Source organism: Acinonyx jubatus, chromosome A1 (assembly GCF_027475565.1).
Source record: "Acinonyx jubatus isolate Ajub_Pintada_27869175 chromosome A1, VMU_Ajub_asm_v1.0, whole genome shotgun sequence".
Lineage (NCBI taxonomy): Eukaryota > Metazoa > Chordata > Mammalia > Carnivora > Felidae > Acinonyx > Acinonyx jubatus.
Window position 1 is genome coordinate 211,249,950 of NC_069380.1, and position 16,239 is coordinate 211,266,188.

General features: G+C 38.0%; 1 protein-coding gene across 1 annotated transcript in view; it reads left to right on the forward strand.

The window, feature by feature from the left end:
* The window catches only part of DROSHA (drosha ribonuclease III), a 201,774-nt gene that overhangs the window by 162,365 nt on the left and 23,170 nt on the right, over positions 1–16,239 (forward strand). The window lies entirely within an intron of this gene.

Consider the following 16,239-nt stretch of genomic DNA (forward strand, 5'->3'; position numbering starts at 1 on the left):
TGGTCCATTTATGAACTGACACTGCATGGTTTCCTATTCTGACATTCATGGGATTTTAAAACAAAGATGCATTTTATGATTAACCTCGGCATATAGAAGCAAAGAGCTATATTTGTCTCTTTTGACTTCAGCAACCTGAATTTTTAAAAAATCACCTTCAAGGAGAATCATATTTATTATACCTCAAAAATTCAGTTTATATGCACCCTTGTTCAGAGCAATTTCTTTTTTCCTACATTTAATAGCCAAGTGGTCATTTGTTTTGGACATGCATTCATGCTTTGGAAGATTTGGCCACCAATGGACAAGAACATTTTTGAGGGTGTTTTTTTTTTCCCCTTCCCTTCTGCCTTAGTATATGGGAAATAGGTCTAAAAAATTATAAGTGAATTTTAAAAGATTGATTAAAAGTTTCTCACTTGCTCTGTGTTCTGGGACACATAGCCTCAATTTTCTAATTTTTAAGGGCTGTTGTGGAAAGATCATCTTCTCTCTCTCTCTCTTGAATTGGATGACCTTGAGCAAATTACTGGTTGAAATTTACTGTTTTTCCCTCATAAAATGAATATTATGATGTTCATATTACGAAACAGGCAGTATTGGAGGAAGAGGGGAAGTAGGTTAGGATATTATTTATTTAGGAGAGAGGATTTTGAGTCAGTGTGGCTTGGTAAATCTATTACTTGCTGGTTGGATGATGCTTGGCATATGACTTAGCTCCCTAAGCCTCAGTTTCTGTATCTGGGAGTAGGCATAATAATTGCTCCTTTCCCATGTGGTTGTTTGAAAAGAAAATGAAATAGTTTACAAACATAGTGCCTAACACACTGTAAGTGTGAGATCATAATTGTCATCATGAAAATAACAAATAACCATTAACAGGTTTAATTACTTTATTTCCCTTAACATAATGAGTAAGACACAGACTCAAAGGGAAAGTAAAATCCATAAAATTCAAACTCTGCACTGGGCAAAATGGATTGAAACAAGAGTTATAGAATTTGGAATATATCTTTTGAATATCTGTATTCATATATACATATACATGTGCACATATATATACAGACACACACATAGATACTTATGTGGAAATATAAAAAAATATATCTATTCATAGGCAGTTGAAATTTCACAGAAGTTTTAAATAACATTAAATGTATTTACCAAGACTTTATATTATATTATAAATACATTTCCCTTTCTAATGCAAAAACATTTTCTAAATAAAAAACATATTTAGTCACAAGTACAAAATTGGAATAAGATTTAATAATCTCCCCTAGGAACTGATTTTGAGGTTTAAACCATCCTTTTATGAACACTGCATTAACTCTTAAATCTTTCTTATAATGTCTTCATATTTAAGCTTCTGTGGAGAAAGAGAGGAACACACCATTCTCTCACTTATATAAAAATATTCCTGCATTTAAAAATATTAAGAGCTGCTTGAAGATGGCAGCATAAAGATAATTGTATTAAGCACCACTTTCTAATATCAACTGAAAGGAACACAGATCTAACAGAAGAGTCCATCTTTAATGAAACCAGGAGACAGACACAACCTCAAACAATGAAGGATTGCTTCTAAATATAGGGCCACGTGGTCCCAGTTCCAGGAGGATGCCAAAAGTGAACTCAAACTCAACAGTCCACGTACACTCTGCAGTTTTCCAATAGCAGGTGCTGCAGCTCCAAGGCATTTACCAGTTATCCCTTCCTGGAAACCATCACTTCCACAGACCATACTGAGGCACTGCGCACCTAGATGGGATTGAAAGGGAAAAAAATCCATTAACTTTGCAGGAATCATCTTGGAGGCATACAATGGGAATAATAATACCACAAACAACAATATCAACAATAACAATGGCCAATATTTACTGAGTGGTTACTGTGTGCTAGGCGTTGCTTTAAATGATTTACGTACACCAACCCAGGCAATCCTCAAAGTAACCTTATGAGGGTATTATTACTACCCCAGTTGTACTCATCAGTTATAGAACTTGTGCTTTTGAAAATGCTTATTTATTTATTTTTGAGAGACAGGGAGAGAGAATCCCAAGCGGGCTTCACACTCAGCGTGTAGCCCAACCTGGAGTTCGATCCCATGTCCCGAGCTTAGATCAAGAGTCGGACACTTAACTGACCGAGCCACCCAGGTGCTCCTAGAGCCTGTACTTTTAGCCCCCATGTTCTGCTGCATTTCCATGGTGTGCATGGAGTCAGCTTCTGTCAGCGGCTCAACATCAGTTGAGGAGAATGAAAATAAATGTCAGGTGCCCACACAGGACTGGATTCTGCCGGTAACCTGAATAAACTTGGAAGATTCTTCCCCAGAGCTTCCATGTAAGATCCCAGTCCAGCTGACACCTAATTTCAGCTTTGGGAGACCCGGAGCAGGGAACCTAGGCATGCCACGCCAGACTTCTGACCTGACAGAACTCTGAGCTAATATATAAGGGAGTGTCTTAGGTCACCAAGTCTGTAGTAACTTTTACACAGCCATGGAAAACCAATACACAAACATCTTTCACTAATTTAACACATTTAAGAGAAAAATATGACGATAAGTTCTGGATGGGAAGAGTTAAGGGAATACCACAGTGCTTTTGCAAAGAGTGACTAAACCGAAATGGAACTAACTCTTTTCCTCCCTGCTGCTCATTGTCCTCATGATCTCCAGCCACCACTTCTTCCTCCTCCTCACTCTTAGGCCACGAGTTCTGTCACGTGTACCTCCAAGATATTTCCTCTAGTTTTTATTCTCACTGAGTGGTCTTATTTAGAAGACTTCAGTACTTTCTACATTTTTTTGTTGAGATACAATTGACATGTTATATTAGCTTCAGGTGTGTAACACAGTGATTCAATATTTATGAATATTGGGAAATGATCACCACAATAAGTCTAATTAACATCCATCACCATACGTAGCCATACTTTTTTTTCTTGCAGCAAGAACTTTTATGATCTTCTCTCTTAGCCTTCATCACTTCTTGATTAAATTAGTATAGTAACCTCCTAACTCAGGGCTATACTCAATTCTCTACCTTGCTCTTGTTTTGAGGTTTCTGAATCCCTAATCTGATTATCTACCTTTTCTACTTCAACTCCTTTAAGGACCTCCTCTAGCCTTCAGAAGAAAATTCAAACTCCTGGCATAGTATTGCCAGCTTGAATTTCTCCCACACTTATCATTGGCTGTAGTCATACTAAATTACTTGCCTTTGCTACAGTGAAGCATATTTTTGCACCACTCTGCTTGGACGACTACTGCCAATTCTTTCTGGAAAATTGCTATTCATCCTTAAAACTCAATTCGAACATCATCCCTTCCAAAAAGTGTTTTATGAGTTAGATATGGACACTTCTCTCACAGGGTCCTCTTCATTAGCTAATTGGGTGCTTTAACAGGGGATCTTACCCCTTCTTCACTGACAGATCCTGACAACCACTTTCACAACAGGCAGAGAGACCCTGGGTTTAGACCAGGGTCATGCAGATGTCCATCCGACAGGGTCTAGTCCCGATCTGAGAGTATAACTACTCCATCTCTATTGTTGTCTTAGGGTATGACCAGCTTTGAGGCGGAGATGGGGAATTTGTGTAGGCAACTCAAAGGTGTTGAGAAAGATGGTCTAATCACTCCTGTGTCTCTTCTCACTGCAGTTTGCTTTTATAGAGACATTGGGATTTACAGGCTTTACCTGATGAATGTCTAATGATAGGGAAGAGCAAGGCTTTTCACATAGTGCTAGTTTGAGTTTAGAGAGAGTTGTGAAAGGTTAACACAAAGGGATGGTGGTTCCAGTCTATTAGGTGCTGCTGAAATGGCCTTAAGCGCGTTCATGTGGAGCCTGTACTCGCCCTGGCAAGCGGTTATGTGGGAATGGAGAGGGCTGGTAACTCAGGCCCAACAAGGCATGGCCCACCTTGATGGACAAAATGGAGCACCTTCTCTTGAAGGCTGTCTTCACAAGCACCTTGGAGCAGAGTACTTAGCATAAGAGCTGTTGAAGCTGTCCCCTGCATTTTTACTCCAGGATGGTTCTTTGGCCTGAAGTGTCAGTGGCTAAAGAACGGAATGAAAAGAGATGTGATGCGAAGTTCTTGGCTGGTTTCCTTCATACTGAGGGGACATTGAGGCGTGGGTAGGCCCCCTAATTGAGCTATTATTGCTTTGGTAGGTTGGTAGCATAGGGTCTTTGTGCCACCTATGGTGCTTTGGACTGATCTGCCTTAGCCAGCTTCTACTCCTCAGCCATGTTGGAGGTGGGAAGACAGGATGGACTTCCCTCTGCTATCAGCATATTACTTTTTGAGCAGTATTCTGGGATCTGACCATTGTCTCTTATTTGCACCGCAACTACCACTTTCATGAGTTTTCTTAGTAACATTTTGTTTGGTTAAAAGAAACAAAAGTAAGTAGCCCTTTACTTTCCTCACTCTATGCAAAATAATCCAAACAAAACTATGTATGTATCTTCATAAGTAACAGAAACAAAGCTTGAGACACCAAAAGCATTTGTGTAACCAACTATGGCTGGAGATCTGATTGTCAGCCCCCAGCCAACCAAGGCTGGGCACATGTCTCAACAGGTGTCTACAAGAACACTGTCATATATTCATTGGTGTGCCTGTTTGTTTATCCATCCAGCTTATTAACGTTTTAAAATCATTCATTTTTTTTTCTATTTCTAGTGAGTAATTCACAATAGACAATTGGAAAAATGTCAAACCAATTTAAAAATGCGGGTTTTATATCATGTATTTTTGTTCATATGTTTTATTATCACACTTGGTTTTACAGATATAACATTGCATTCTCAAAGGATGATGAACTCTGATAATTAAGTATCCTCCTTAATTACAAGTTATTTTGATACTTGAGAAAAATATTTGACGCAGATTTGTCGGTAACATAATTTTGTTTAATCAAATGAATACTATCAAAGTTATAATAAAAACACTGCTCTATTAACACACTTAAGGTGTACTGTTTTCCTCCAAATTTGAAAATTATCTAAAAATATATATATAACTCTCTTTCATAGAAAATATAGAGACAAGTTAGCAATGAAAAAACGTATCAAATGATTGTACTCCCAGGTGATATTTAGTTGCATCAAATACAATTTTACACCAATAAGAAATGCTTAAATATTTGTTTTTTATCATAATATTCCCTCTAATTCTATGAAAAGAATTAATAATTCAAACGAGAAAGGAGGGACACTAGTGATTTGGATTATTAGTCTCTTTTAAAAATCTTACTGCGGATGGGAAAAATACTTTTTGTAAACCTTTTTTCTTTCCTCAATCTATGCAAAATAATGCAAAGTAGAAGACTTTGAAATACTTAGAAGCATGATTCAATGTACCCAATTCTACAAATGGAAAGGTAGCCTATTAATTTCTCTTTGTGAGTTTATTAACTTAAGCCACATAACAGACTAGTTAGAAAAGAATCTGTTACAGGTAAAATAGCTAGAGGTATCAAGTAATTTTTTCTTCTAACTGGTGAGAGTATATACAACCATTTTTAATGAACAATGCTGAGCCATTCCCAGCATGAAAATATTTAACAACACTTTCAGGATAAACAAGAATCCTACTCTCTTTTTATCTCTGACATAGCTTTCTAAAGAACTTTGCATGGAGCAGGTGCCTGACAAATGCTTTTAGAAGCAATTGAATAAATGGATACAGAAACAAAGAGAAGTGAGTACAAGAGTTTGCCGAAAGCAAAACCCACATTAAATGTCTTGGATGTTTGGGATGTGGAGAGTAAACTTAGAACAAAATACCTTTTGCATGTAAGAAGTTATCCATTTCATTAACGCTTGTTTGGAAAACCATTATTTTTATCTAAACCAGTGATTAAGAAAATCTTTTTTCCTGGACTGAACTCTCTAGCGTTGTGCCTCAATTATTTCTCCTTGTCACACTCCCCGACAATAGACCCATAGACATAAGTAGTGATCTTCAGAAAACAATGTTTTCTTTTCACAAAGGGCCCCAAATTCAGAAACAACATTAATCCCAAACCTTAAAAAAAAACCCTACTTTTGAAATTTCAAAAAAGTGTTTTCGAAGCTGCTAGATGAGACTTTTTTTCTGTCAGCTTTGATTGTGCAGCATTTTTCCATGGTCCACACTAATATCCTGAACGTTCTGCTTGCTCAGCACCATTCTCCTCTCCATTATCATGTATTCAGAAGAGATGAGCGTTGCCTTTCAGTGTGTGTATAACACTTGTCCCCCAGGTATTCAACCTCTTTTCCCTTTATTAAGAGGCCCAGCTGCAATATTCAACATTGAAAAAAAATTAATGTCTTTTCCAGAGTCACCATCCAACACTGTACCCAGGGATTTCAAGGTCAATGTATGTGATAGCTCAACACTGAGCATCTTGACTATGTGGGATCATTGCAAACATGAAAAAGATGCTTTATGCACTAACTATTGGAAATGAATGTGAATGTGAAAGCATGTAAAATTTAAGGCACAAAAGCTTAGGAAAATATTACAGTTGTCATACCTGATTACTTTTAGACACAGCTTGATATTCCTGAAGAGTAGATATTAAAGAGTAACTCTTCTTCTTCAGAGATATAAAAATTCACTCATTCAGGTATTCAATAAATATTCATTGGGAGTCTACTGTGTACATAATGCGGCTGATACATTGATGGATAACAAAGATGTATAACATATCGTATTGACCGTGCATACCATTTCCTAAAGGGCTTTACCAATGAAGCAGCAATAAAAAGGACTGATTATGTATTATAAATGGTGTCAAAAAGTATTCCTTATGTACCATAATAATATGACAGGGTATATCTTTAATAACCTTGTCCCCCCCCAAAGATACATTATATATTACTCACCAATAACAAAGGAAAGTCTTAAAAAGACTCTTTTCTGATGGAAGTAGATGTAAACCAAATTTGAGTGAGGATAGAGAATCTGAGCACCAATGCTTTAAAAAAATTCCAGGTGAAATGAGATAAGCCTGACTTGATTATACAGGTCGTCTGTTTTCCAAGATAATCATATAGATTTAAAACAAAAGGAGTCAGTGCAGTGCAGCATTGGGATCCCAAGATTAGAAGGGGGGATCTTGACATTTGTAGGAAACTGCTCATTCTCTAAGGACCTAATGAATAGTCTTTGAAACTAAGGGAAAAAGAATAATCAAATAGGTTGTTTAAGAGATTCATTTAAAGGCTTTTTCTATGAAGAAACATGATCTTTCAATCCACGAAGTAGATTGTCAAGAGATTGAAACTTCAACACTGCTAAATATGTCACTGAATTGTTCTATAAAACACAGTATTACTATTTCCCTAAATTTTCTATGTAACTTACAAGTTTGATGGAAAGATGAATTGCTTTATATCACATTACATATTTTAGGCTTTTGGAAAAAAGGAGATGGCTCAAATTTTAATCATGTCAGACTATAGAGACTGGAGCTCCTACAAATTCATGGTCTTAAACAACTCAGACCTTAATGCTACCTGGAAAGCCTTCTCTTTGTAGTCATCTCTTTCTCCTATTCTCTGCAGAAACTCCAGAAGCTCCTAACCCCAAATTTTTCATCTTCTCAGTACCTCACATCCTCACCATTATACTCTCTCACTGCCTAATTTCTGGAGAGTTGGCAAAGTTCAGGACCTCACATCCTTACCCAACAACCTGGCTAATGTCCCATCTCCACGGCAATCACTGTATCCAAGATCATCTACTACCTCTTTTTCTCCATGTCCGTTGGTAACTTGTCAGTTCTTATTTTAGATAACCCCTGGGTAACATTTTATACTGTTGACCTTTCCATCTTTATTATAACCCTTTCCCTAAATTGGAAACACCAACTCCCCTGATTTCCTCCTCGTTCTTGAGAAAATATTTCTCAGCCTACATAGCAGGTTCTTTTTGGTTTTGTTTATCCTTTAATTGCTGGTGTTCTTCTGGAAGAAGGGTGTCCTTCTTCCCTTAACACTCTACAGACTTTCCCTGCACAATCTCATCCATTCCTACCTTGAAATTGTTATCTATATACAGCTGGCTCTCTAGGTTACATCCGTATCCCAGATTGCTTTTCTTAAACTTCAGATCTATATATTCAACTGCTGCTTGACTTCTCTTGAATGTCACATGAATACCTTAAACTCAGCATGCTTAAATTGAACAGATTGCCTTTCTTCAAATCCTTTCCTTTTATGGGACCTTGTCTCTGATGGTGTTACAAGCCACATACAAACTCAGTCCAGAAACATGTAGGGATGGCCCACAATCTAATCAGTCAGCAAAATCATTCTAAATCTCTCCTGAGTTCATGGACATAAACATGAAATTACTGTTACTGCTGGGTTAGTACCAGATATTTTCACTTCCTGTCTAAATGAGCACACTAGCTTTCTCTTGTGTCTGCTTGCTTATAATTCCATCTCCCAAGACTTTCTCCACACTAGAGCCAGAAATATCTTTCAAAAGAAAATCTTACTACTCCCCTTTTCTAAGTCTTATCATAGGTTCCATCTTAGAATAAAGTACAAACTCTTTAAACGGTCTTATACTGCTCTTTATGACCTTGTCTCCACTCTCCTTGCCTTTCATATCTCAACATGCTTCTCCCTTGCACGATACTCCAATCACCCAACTTTTAAAGTTATCTAAATGTACCATGGTCTGTGTCAATTTTGAGTCTTCTCATAGACTGTTCATTTCATTTGGCTGTTCTTCATCTCATTTCATGCTTGACTCTCTTTCACTGTTTAGGATAATCATTTATTCCTCTCAGAAGCCACAGTTTATAGTATCCATACCCCCCATACTTCTATGACAGCATTTGATTATACCCGCTTATTTATCTTTTTTTCTGCTATACTGTAAACCCCAAATTTTTGTTATGTTCGAAGTTGTAGTCCCAGATATCTATCACAATAAATAGTCATTCATATTCACTGATTGAATGAACATAGGAAAAACACATTAAAACAAAAAACTTTAAGAAATGAAAGGAAGATAAATGAGTGGCAACTTACTTCGCAGAATGGAGTAGTTGAAGCCTAATTTCAAGCATGGGGTGGGGATCCAGTAAGAAGCAAGCTGATTCATAATAATCCATAATAATGTCAGGAATTAGGGGTGCCAGGGACCTCTGATTGTCTGAGTGTGGGGAGTGGCTGAAAACAGATTGACTGTGAATCTGTATCAGGAGCACGTAGACCCCAGATCCTCTTCCTACCCTGCATATCCAGGTAACTTTTCTTCACTTCTGTTTTCCTGCTTAGGAACAGCGGGTACAGTTGAGGGCAGCAGGAAGAGCTGTACCTCAAGATGGTTAAGTGAAAATCTATATTATGAACATTGGGATCCTCCCAATTCCTTCTCCCATGTAAAGCTCTCCTAATATTGGCAGCCAGGCTTGGACCCCCAGGGAGGAGATTGGAGGTATCCTCTCAGTGGAAACTGACCCAAGACAAAAGATTTATAAATGCTCCAGTGAAATCATCAGTTTCCTCCATTGTGGTGAGGCCCACCAATGGACACAGAGAGCTTCTCCTTAGCTTTTCAGGACCTCACTATTAAGTATGAAAAGACAGCTAGCAATCACTAGACATTTGAGGAAGACTTTTCATGTGGAAGAAAAAGACCAAAGCAAACACTGAAGAGAAATTTATAAAAACATAGAGATAAGCAGTGGAGAGCAGAAGAAAATGTTTTAAAAAATTATTCATGACATCAGAGAGATGGAGAATTTCTGGAGTGATATTGCAAGCAACAGAAAAGTACTAGAGATTACATGGTTGAAAGGAATTTAAGAATCGTGTCAGGAAGTTTGTGACTGAATTATGATAGGTGTGTACAAAGCTAAGCAAATTATTTAAAGAGAGGTAATTATGATTTTCAGGAAAAAATTAAGTTGAATGAGAAAGTTAAGTTATAGTACAGTATAAGGCTCAACTGTGAGCATATACACATAGGGTAAATGTAAACTCTTAATTACCAGCTGTGCTGTAACTATATTGGATGGATGGTGAAGTGAGCATCTGTGTTTATGCATGCACACGTGAGCCCGCATGTGTGTACGCATTGAGGGTGTTGCAGTAAATCTAGATATTTTACTCTCCATAGCAGGAAGTCAATGGACAATTTTCAAAACTGGAAACCCAAGAAATAGTATCTTTACTTTGAACTATCTGAAGTTGTTGATACTAACCACTTTTTAGCCACTAAATGACCATTTCTTATGATTCAACCTAATATGAGCATTATTTAGAAATGTGGAAGTAAACCCTAGAAGAGCTATCTGGAGAAGTTGAAGGGGGTTACCTCTGGGTAAGGGAATGGTATTGAGTGGGTAAGTTTTTGCTGTAAGCTTTATTTATAGAACTATTGGGCATTGTAGACAACATACATATATTAGTTTAATAATAATTAAAATTAATAAAATAATGAATAGGTGGCTTACTTCCAAATTACCTAAGTGAAAAGACCCAACTTTAGTTCCAGGAATGACTAAGAGCAGTAATTGATCTGATTATGCTCACCTTTTCTCCTTTAAGGATTTTTACCTTTTAAAAAGTGACTATTAGGAGAGCTTTCTCTGAAAAGACAAAAATAGCTGTTCTAATAGCTCCTTTAGAACTTTAATTGGAAGTTTGGTTGTGTCTTCTTCCAATTAAGCTAATTGAAGTGGTACTCTGATTGGGCCCTGGGAGAGGAGGCGCTCCCCAGCTGAGGCTCATAGAATAACAGCTGACTTTAAGAAGAGAGAAATAGAAGCAAATGCTTAGGTGAATCAACTCTAGAGGGATTTCAATTATTTACCTATTGACTGACACATGCAAGGAAAGTAGCCAGAAAAGTTCTGAAAAAAAAAAAGAAAGAAAAAAAGAAAAAAGGTGGGGGAGTGGAGAGCTTACCTGAAGTTTTAAATAGATATGTATCAACTACTCCTGCTTTTTTAACTGGAAACTTGCACACTTTTCTAGGGAGGGCACCTGTGTTACTTCCTTTATCATTTGCCAAACAAGCTTTGCATCCAGTAGGTAAAGGAAAATTGGAAGGCATGTGCAAGAGTAGTAGAACTTACATCTCTCCTCATCCCTTCCAGAGCCTTCTTTGCTAGTCAAACTGATCTACCCCCAGTTCCTCAAGTATGCCTTCGCCTTTACTGCTTCAATAGCTTCACATCTGTCTTGAATTCTGGTGTGTGTAAAAATCACTGGGAAACTTGCTGTAAATGCAGATTCCCAAATCCTGTCTTCACTTTAGGATGTCTTTGAACATATTAGGCATAATACACACAGTACTCATTTGCTCTCAGATGAGCTACAGTCCAAAAAAGCCTAAATTTTAAAAAGGGGACTTCAAAATATAGAAGGAAAGTTGCAAAAAAAAATATCTCAATAGAAGTCTAATGGCGTATATGACAATATTACATAAACTAGTAAATTGCCACCTGATTAATGTCTCTAAGGTGAAGTATGGGTACATTTAAATATGTTTAAGAAAATGAAGATGGAGTTTCCAATGTTTGGAATGTCCTGTGGCCTGTGGAGTACATCAAATCGCCCTCACTGTTTCTGGAGCTGGACTGGACTTTGCTGTAGGCACTAGTGCTCCCAGCTCAAGTCTTAATGCTCAGTCTTAGTGCTGGAATCAGTCTGTCTCTCAACCTTTCTCACCTGAGAGCTGTTATTTGAATTTTGGTGTCATTTTGCCAAATTCTTTTAAGGTAGATATATTACTTTGGATCCAAAAGGAACTAAACAGTCTGGATGTATCATGTTTTTTGTTTCCAACATAAATTATTTGTTAAATACATATTCAATTGTGATTTAATTTTTGTAACTTTGCAAGATTTTTCATGTAAATGTATTCACAAATCCAAAAACACTTTGTTGTGATCTTCTTGATTTATGATAAAGAAAAAAATATATTTTACTTATAAAGTAGATACTAACGTTCTCATCACATAGATGTTCAGAAATCATTGAAGACTGGTTCAATCTTACCATACTATTTAATATATTTTAATACTATAAAGGAATAGTTTTTGTAATGTTTGAGACAGTAAAGGAAAAGAAAACAGCATTATAAATTAGCATTAAATTTGAGACATTGACATTCTGAGGTAACTTTCAGCTCTTTCTGAATCTCTGCCGAAGTCATAAGTCAGGAGAGAATCAGGTGTCTTTCTTAAGCTTTTGATCCTGACCTTCTGAGAATGAGAAATAATGACAATAACATAAAGACACTTCTGATCAATAAACTTTAGCCTTCCCATTTTGTGAAGAGTGGGAGAACAGACAGGGAGGGCTAAGAGAATTACGCTGGTTTTTGTTTTGTTTTGTTTTGTGTTTTTCCTGGAATCCATCCACACTTCCCAGCTCCCTGAGCAGGTTAGCTTTAAGCTCTGACTGCCTCCTCTTCCGGCTACCCCAACTCTTTATGTCATCTTAGACTCTTAGAAGTTCACTATAATATGAGGGAGGGCTTCTGGAAAGAAACCCCAAATGACTAATGTTGACTTTCTGTTGCTCACAGGATTAAGGTCCAAAACAGAAATTAAGCTCAGTTATAGAAAAATATGGAAAATGCATTACTTGTAGTTTATGAGCAAAGATTTGTAGCTCCTGCTTTGCCACACAGACACCACCTCACTGGGCAGCTGGGTTTTCTGGGGATTTCACAGCCACCATGTTACTGGGTAGGGTGCCAGGAGTTAATGGGTGCTCGTGGACAGAGCAAGTCTCCCTCCTTCCTCCACAGCTCCTGATTCAGTTATGAAATCTGAATTGCTTAAGGAGCAACAGGACATCCTCATTCCTTGCCTTTTCCCTCTCCTGTTATAGGGCATTGCTTCCCAACAGAGGGCTTACCACAATTTGATGTCTGAACTATCGATATTGTCAAGATTATTATCACATAAACAATTAAAGCTTTTGCTGTCTTGGGTGGAAGTTTATGTTTCTTGGGAATACTTTTCTTTGGGAACACTGTTCTAATTTTATCATTGAAATCAGTTGAATAGCTGGGGTCAATAGGCAGATTTTTGCTTTTCAGCCTTTTTTTTTTTTCATAGAGCATTTAGACTGATCTTACAGATAGGAATGTCTTTGAGGCTACAGCCCTCAGCAGAGTCCAACCTCATCTGAATTTGTAGAAAGGAGAAAAGAATCCTTTTTCCCTCCCAATAAATATTTCTCTCACATGGATGAGATGGGACTACGCATACAAAGAAGAAGATGTAGGGTTCAGTGGTAGTCTTGCAGCACCTGGGTTAAAAGAAGTGATTTTAGTTCTAATTCCTGTGATGGGACCTCAGGACGAATGACCCCACTTTGTTTGTTGGTGTAATGGGAATAGTATAGCCTATTGTGCAGGGTTTTTGTGGGAGTTATATTAAGTCATGTATATAATAGTTTTTTCTAAAGTGCTATATAAAAGTAAGGCACTATTATCAGGCAGCTAAGCAAAGTTAAAAGCTTTAATAAAACCTATCCTTTACTGACTATAAGGAGACATTTTCTTACCAATGTGCAAACAAGACATATTTGCCATTAAAAGTTTAGTTTTTGAGACTAAATGGCTCAGGAAGCAATAAAGATGATCTAATATGTCAAGAAAGACATTTAAAAAAAGGAATAAGTATATCATAGACAGAAGTAGGAGACAATCTACTTCTTTTAAAGAGCCATATCTATTCATAGCATATTTAGAAAAGTATTGAATTTAGGAATATGAGACCTAGAAAAGTGATCTAAAGAATCAGGATGTCATTCAATACACAAAATGTTTAGTCAGGCAAACCAAGATTAATAATGCGAGATTACAATCATGGCAGTCCTCGAGAGAAGGGTATGTGTAGAGCAGGGAGTGTCTCTTGTCTTTTTACCCCTGTATCCCTATCACCTTGGTTTGTGCTAGGCCTATCACAGGTTCTCATGTGACTTTTGCAGAATGAATGCAGAGGTTCAGGAGTATTGCTGAGGGGAGATGCACCCCCCATCCCCAAGCTGAAATTAATCAACAAAGAGATACATGCTTGTTGGTTCAGATTTATGAAATAAAGATGTAGGCTAATTATAATGGCAGGCTGAGCCTTTTAGCTTCCTTAATTATCCCAAATTTTTCACAATCTGAGGATCAGAATGCTCTTCCCAAATGTCAGTGGTGGGTAGTCAACAAAACTTAAAATGAAAGAATATAAGTCTTGGAGTGCCTGGGTGGCTCAGTCAGTTAAGCATCCGACTTTGGCTCAGGTCACGATCCCATGGTTTGTGAGTTTGAGCCCCGCGTTGGGCTCTGTGCTGACAGCTTGGAACCTTGAGCCTGCTTCAGATTCTGTGTCTCCCCCTCTCTCTCTGCTGCTTCCCTGCTCCCATTCTCTCTCTCTCTCTTTGCCTCTCTCTCTCTCTCTCTCTGTCTCCCTCTCTCTCAAAAATAAATTAAAAACATTTAAAAAAAAAAAGAAAGAAAAAAGAAAAATATGTCTTCCACTGGAGAACTTAATCTCTTAGGTTAGGGATAGCAAATAGGTCCATATTATTCTATTGTTGATGGCCACTACGGCATTCCTGTTAGGGGTTCTAAGGCTACATCTGGGAGATCTATGAGTCAATTAATTAGAAATATCTACTATGGGCACTGAAGTCAGCAATGGCAGACTAATAGCTTTTAGAGAGGTTTCCAGGGGCAACTGGGTGGCTCAGTCAGTTAAGCATCTGATTCTTGATTTTGGCCCAGGTCATGATCTCATGGTTCATGAGATTGAGCCCCATGTTCTGCTCTTGTGCTGACAGCAGGGAGCCTGCTTGGAATTCTCTCTCTGTCCTCTCTCTGCCCCTCGCTTGCTCTCTGTTTCTCTCAAAATAAATAAATAAATAAATAAACAAACAAACAAACAAACAAACATTTAAAAAAATAAAGAGGTTTTCAAAATGAAGTTTCAATTTGTGGATGATTTCCTATTAGTGCTTTTGATAACAACCCATGATTATTATGGGATGTGGCTTATTATGATGACTGAAACTGGAGGGAATTGGGAATGATATTGCAAGATTGACAGACATTGAACCTATAAGTGGCAGATACATATTAAGTATATCTTACATGTAAGTTACACTCACCAGAGTGTTATCACCAGGAACACAAGTCTTTGCCTGTCTACATCTCCCAGCCTCTGTCCAGTTAGTTTGGGGCCATATGACTGAGTTCTGGCCAATGAGATATGAGTAGAAACGATATAGGCCATGTCTAGGCCCTGCCCCCCTAGAGACATCTCATATGACCATTCAGCAAACTTTCCTCCCTGGCCACTTTAAACGTTGGAGGCAGGATGCTCCAAATGCCATACCTACAAGAGGGAGAAAGGCTCACCACCACCCTGAACACCGTAAGAGTGAGACAAACTTTATGGAGACTTTGGATTTTGTCTGTTACAGCAGCTAGAGTGAATTACTCTAATACATACTAGTAACTATTATGGGAAGTGGTTTGTTTTGGTGATGGGAAATGGCTTAGACTGTCTAAACGTTTGCAGGAATCTGCTTCCTGAACTGGGTCCTTGTGACAGCACACTGCCCTTCCTGCCTATGTTACCTTTAGGTCAAGGTAGTTTCCCAGATCCTGCAGACCCCACTTGCCTTGGGGTCATGAAGATCTGGGGGCGCAGGGGAGAGGCTTAGCTCTAGTACACCGTGCATACTACTGTGCAATGTACATGCCCTTCAAAAATGTGTGTTTCTAATACGATCATTCCTTTCCATGGGTTTCTATTTCCCACCAATAATGTTAAACCACATGGCAAAAAAAATCACAAAAAATCACAAGACCAGCTGCTATGGTATTAATGATCCTCCGTGTGCTGGCACCATGTGAATTTTCCCAGCATGGTCTTCTTCAGGGAGTCTCAGCTGAGATCAATGGCATTGCTTAAACATCCCTCTTTTCTTTCTTTCCCCTGCTATTCATTTTGGTTTCTTATCTCCATTTATCTCAGTACTACTAATTCCTAAACCTCCCACACACTCCTCCAGCCAGGCAGAAATAGTTTCTCCTTTCAGTGAACACTTGTATCTCTGCCTCTCTGAAGACACCTTCCTGCCACCTTCAGGTGGATACTATACTTTTGAGTTTATGGCAGCCCTTCCTCCTGGACCATGAGCTTCTGGAGAGAAGGGAAAATATATTTATTCGGCTTACTGTCGAATATTTCAT